Raw genomic sequence first — 6,003 nt, 5'->3', positions numbered from 1 at the left:
TTAATATGAATAAATTTTGTTACAACAGCGCCACCAGCTGGTCATTTTCCCATCAGTCTGACCACCAAGTAGTCAAGGAAGTTGTCAGGAGAAAGAAAGAGGCTGCTCTGATGTTCTTCTGCTTAGGAAAGTTTTGAGAAAGGTTTCTAATTTTATTCCTAAGCAGAAGAACATCAGAGTAGCCTCTTTCTTTCTCCTGACAACTTCCTTGACTACTTGGTGATAATAATGAATATAAATGACAAAAGTGCTTAGAATAACCCCCTCATCAATTTAACATCTTAAAGGTTTACTTATCCTTTAAGGCTTTTATTTTCTCAAAATATATTGCTGAACTACATCTGCCGGCCCATCTGACCACCTTCTGGTGTCAACATCGGAAGCCTTATAGGTTGCACAGGCTGAAGGAGAGGTTATAGCAGCAAAATCATAAATAAGATGGAGCTATTGCGCTTCAGTTTTTCAAATCCTGCAATGGCCGCTGACCCTCATTATAACATCAATAGCAGTCAAGGTCACTAATAGTCGCTCATCACTTTCATTCGAATGTATAAATGCAGCTACGGGGAGAACACATTTCTTTCTACTGTTCTAAGGCAAACAATATGGCAGCTCCTATCCGTATGTCTAAATACTGATATCCAGAGAAGAATATTGCCTAAACTAAACAGTGGCTAAATGCAAAGAAGGAAAGGTTTTAGCTGAAAGCAGTTACATTTAAATGATAAATCTTTACATCTTTTTTAAATTAAGGGACCCGATTGAATCTGTTTATGGGTCTCCAGGCTAATTCCCCTGACCTAATTAGGGTTCTTATTCAGGTTTTATCCGTCTGTAGATATCTGACCTCAAATCACTTCCTTGAAGGCGACTTGTGACCAGTCAAGGTTCCATTCACCACTGACAAACATTTTAGGGCTATTCCACACGGGGAGATAGCGACGCGTTTGCGGTCGCGGCGACAAAGCGCTGCGACAGTCGCCGCGACCGGCGCAGGCGACAGTTTTGTATGGGCGCCTATGTAAAAACGCCTGTGCTAACCACACGAGGCGATGCGCTTTTCAACAGTCGCCTGAAAATGCCTCGCCAGGCTTTTTCAGGCGACTGTTGAAAAGCGCATCGCCTTGTGTGGTTAGCACAGGCGTTTTTACATAGGCGCCCATACAAAACTGTCGCCTGCGCCGGTCGCGGCGACTGTCGCGGCGCTTTGTCGCCGCGACCGCAAACGCGTCGCTATCTCCCCGTGTGGACTAGCCCTTAAGGGTCAGGGCACACAGACAGATTCAGAGAGATTAGTCGCCCGGCAACAAATCTCCTCGTTTTCGGAGCAATTAATCTCCCTGAACTGCCTTCCCCCCAGCTAAAATGTAAATCGACGGCGTGATGGCACTCTGAGTGATTCGTTTTCCCAAATCGGCCAAAGTTTCCTCATCAGACGACTTCGGAAACTAATCGATCCGAGTGCCATCCCGCCGGCGATTTATATTTCAACTGGCGGAAAGGCAGGGGAGGCAGTTTGAGGAGATTGGTCGCCGGGCAACTAATCTCCCTGAATCTGCCTGTGTGCCCTGACCCTAAAGGGGGATGTGGATGTATATTTCATGGATGATGTATGGGATGCACTGAATCCAGGATTCGGGATTTTTCAGCAGGATTCAGATTCGGCCGAATCCTAATTTGCATATTCAAATTAGGGGTGGGAGGGAAATCGTGTGACATTTTGTCACAAGACGATTAAGTAAAAAAATGTTTTCCCCTTCCCACCCCTAATTTGTATATGCAAATTCGGTTCAGTATTCGGCCGAATCCAAAATAGTGGATTCGGTGCATCCTTACTTTTTACCCCCATGGAGATTAATGGCAGTAAGTAGTGAATCTCCTATACCATAACCTAATGTTTTCTCTTGAACAATCCTCGCCAATTAATGGCAACAAAGAGGGTGTCTGATCCAATATGTGACATAGGATCCTTTTTGTAAAAGAAGAGGCCACCATGGGTACAACGGAGTTAATTATGGTGGCTCTCCGATCTATTCTGCATTCCTATCAACCCAAGGTTGTCTCTTCCAAGCCTGAGACTGCTCTTTGGCATGCAAGTCCCCCCTTACAAATACCCATTTTAGTTTCAAAATAAAATATCAAAGGCCAACTAAAGCTCATCAACGATTTAGGCTAGAATTTCTACACCTTATGTTTTGGGCTTCGGGGATGTGAGATTGCCATGTCGTTGTCTTCCTGATACTGACAATCCTTCGGCTTCTATGAAACTTTCCAGCAACGATTAAGCAAGGAGGGGAGGTCACCCTAATCATTAGCAAGTGTTTGTGTACGGCAGCTCCAAACCAGCATTGCGTCACTAGGAACCATTTGTATTTTGTTAAAGAGGAACGATCGCGAAAATGAAAATTTAATATAAGCTGCTTCTCGCTAAAATAAAAAACTTTCTATATATAATCAATTAAAAATTCTGTACCATTTATGAAATAATCATAATCTTCATTCAATCCATGTGAGCAACCTGTCTCTCTTCATTCAGTAGGTGGAGTCAATCAAAATCTGACGCAGACCTCCGCATAAAGAGAGCATGAAGGGTGATAGATTGTGGAGAGTGAGATACTGAAGAGTAACTTCTTAAACGGTACAGAATTGTTAATTGATTGTATTTAGAGAGTATTTAGGTGAGATGAAGGTTACATTAAATTTTCATGATAGATCCCCTTTTCAGTAGTGATGGGTAATACTCTCCAGTGTTCAGTGGTTGCTGGGTAAGTGGCCTTAAGTAGCTTCTAATGACTATTGCTTGAAATAAAAGAAGTGGATGCGTTGGGCAGCTCGTATCCGACTCCTAGCGAGAGATACAAACTGCCATTTTTTTCTTTAACCTTAGAGTGTAGAGAGACAATATATTTCTGTGCAAGTCAAAATGTCTAGTCTTTAAAGGATGGACAGAATATGGTATAACCCCGCCAACCCTTCTCAAGAAACCTGTTTCCAGTTTGTTTTTTTTAAAGTATTTTGTATTAGAAGAGTATCCAGATACGTGGCACAATAGAAACTTGAGTTCTATAAATGAGAAACCTGAATCGTTCCTTCTGCAAAATCAGCTCTTGGGCCATAAAAAATAAATGTGCCTCAGTTGAAGCTTACAGACTATGGGAGCCCAGCAGGGTCAGGACGTTGTTCAACCATCAATAAGTAGGACTCGCTAGGACTCTTGTGAATGATCTACTCTTTGGTGAGTTTATGCCTTCCTGTTCTATGGTCTGTTTATGGCAGGGAATGTTGACCCCGTGATTCAAGCAGGGTCTCCAACATCCCCTTTATAATGTCATATTTCTTCCTACAACAGAAAAGTCATTAAAATAAGACCCAATTGAATCTAAACCTGTTTATGGATCTCCAAGCTAATTCCCCTGACCTAATTAGGGTCCTTATTCAGGTTTTCTTGCCCTTAAAATATCTGTTCCAGATAACTGGCCTCAATTCACTTCTTCGAAGGCGAGTTGTTGCCAGTGAAGGTTCCATTCACCACTGACAAACAAGGGGAACGTAGATGTAGATTTCATGTCTCTACCTATTTACTTAGCATTTTATAGAGCTTGTTTATTGTGCATTAGTTAGAATTTGTATAGCTCCCTATTCTGCTCCTCGGTTCTTTCAGGGACGCGCCGTGTTTTTGAATTTGTTTGGAAAGGTCACAATGCAGAGTTCTTCCTGTCATCGAGCTTTCCCTTAGTTGTTGCTACTTTCCCTGTGATCAGTGGCAGGAGATGATTGGGTAGAGGGCCTTCTCTAGTGATATATTATAGCACTTATCTTCCAGAAATGTAGCCAAGAGATGATAAGGCCACACTAGTATTTACAATGGGAGCAGCCATTAGCTGGGTGGTCAATGAGGAAGGTTTACCCAATGGGGCATAACAGCACCCAGCCAGCCTGATTGGTTGTTGAGGGTACCAGAAACCCAGGTCTATGGCTGCAATGGCGATAAAACCACCTGTTGTAGTAATGGGACAGTTTCCGAAGACACTAGTAACGAATCCCCTCCAAAGTAAAGCCACCCACCATACTTGATACAGCATGCTGATTCCATGGATTTGCATTGACTTTAGGCTTTAGGGCTTTACATTGAGGCATCTTCCAATGAACTTGGTGGAGCTGCTTCTGTAGCATTTGCACTTCCGTCGTTACACTTCCACGACTTGCCGAGATTTTATATATTGATACGGACCTTAAACACCAGCATATTATTCACCGACGGTCTCTACTTTAAAGCACTTAACTTTTTAGGGCACTTTTCGGACTGAAGAAGCTGCAGTTTTTGTATGTGCAACATTGGGGGCCATTGTACAGATTAAGCCCTTTTTGTTTTTTATTGTATTTGTTTTTTGCTTTAGCAGTGTTTGTATTCAATGCCAATGGCTTTATGTGCATTTTAGCCTTTTATAAAAACATTTCTGTCTTATTTCTGACTCATGTTGTCTTGTGTTACATCTTAGCAGTGACTTTCATTGTCTGGTCAATCCCACCATGGCATAGAGGGAGTGTAATTCAATTCTAGAGACATTAGGTTGTCCCTCCATTTGTGGCCAGAACTGAGCCAAGAGCTTTGGTGCCCAAGGCAAGGGTGGTTATTTGGCCCCTTGCTCTCCCTGTGGTCCCACCACACCATTACCCTTGAAGATTTGGTGTTGGGTACAGACCAGCCAACATGAGCAGGTGAGGAGCTGCTCCAGTGATGAGTAGTGTCCATACCACAATTAGGGTTGCCACCTTTTCTAGAAAAAAATACCGGCCTTCCTATATATTTATCTTTTTTCCCTATTAATAACATTGGGATCAAACATCATTTTTACCGGCCAGGTGGCAACCCTAACCACAATATGCCTCCAATGTTGTGTGAGCGAGTGTGTAGTGAGACATGTACACATTAAACTGGCCAAGAAACTTTAAGCCAAGCCATGTTGCATACTAACTTCTCCATGCACCTTTGATAGGCATCAGCAGTTGGCTTTTTCCTACAGGCCCCATCACTTTCTTGTTCTTTAGCTGAGATCGGAAAGATTCATAACTGGCAAGAAAATAAGTTTAGGCCAAATAGTCTTCATTTTGCAACTCTTTAGCTTAAGGACAAGTAAACCTTTAAAAAAAAGTTTATGTAAACTTGATGAGGGTGACATTCAAAGCACTTTTGCAATGTACATTTATTATTTTTTTTTTTTTTAATTCCAAGATGATTAAGGGATAACATGTACTGTTAAAATATGAATGAAATTTGTTACAACATCGCCACCTGCTGGTCATATATCAGATCAGCCTCTTTCTCCTGACAATTTCCTTGACTACTTGGTGGTCAGACTGGTCAGAAAATGACCAGCAGGTGGTGCTGTTGTAACAAAATTAATTTATGTTAACAGTACTTTAATCCTTTAATATCTTGGAAATTAAAGCAAATAAATAAATAATGAATGTACATTGCTAAAAGTGCTTAGAATAACACCCTCATCAATTTTACATTCACTTATTTTTAAGGTTTACTAATGGTCAAATGATAAAGGGTACAGGGGGTCACTGACCCAGTTAATCATGAAGAAGATTCATCTTCTCCCTGTTCCTTGCACTTCTATGTAAGGCTTGTAGCTCATTTTAAGCTGCTAAAAAGAGTTGGGGAGCAACGCAAGCGTGAAAAAAATCCCTGGAAGTGCCAAATAAGGGCTGTGATTGGCTATTTGTTAACCCCTATGTGGACTGGCAGACTACAGAGGACTCTATTTGGCAGTACAGCTGGGTTTTATGCAACTACGACCTGGAATTCAAAATAAGCACCTGCTTTGAGGCCACTGGGAGCAACATCCAAGGAGTTGGTGAGCAACATGTTGCCCATGAGCCACTGGTTGGGAATCACTGGGTTAGACCCTAAGAGATACAGCCGTACCCCTGAAGGAAGGTCTCTTTGAATGAGCACAAAGGGGTGCACTTTTTCACCCAGAGGTCAGGCCTGGA

This window comes from Xenopus laevis, chromosome 9_10L (assembly GCF_017654675.1).
Source record: "Xenopus laevis strain J_2021 chromosome 9_10L, Xenopus_laevis_v10.1, whole genome shotgun sequence".
In the NCBI taxonomy this organism is placed as follows: domain Eukaryota; kingdom Metazoa; phylum Chordata; class Amphibia; order Anura; family Pipidae; genus Xenopus; species Xenopus laevis.
The sequence above is the reverse complement of the archived record's forward strand: the minus strand, read 5'-3'. Positions refer to the sequence as shown.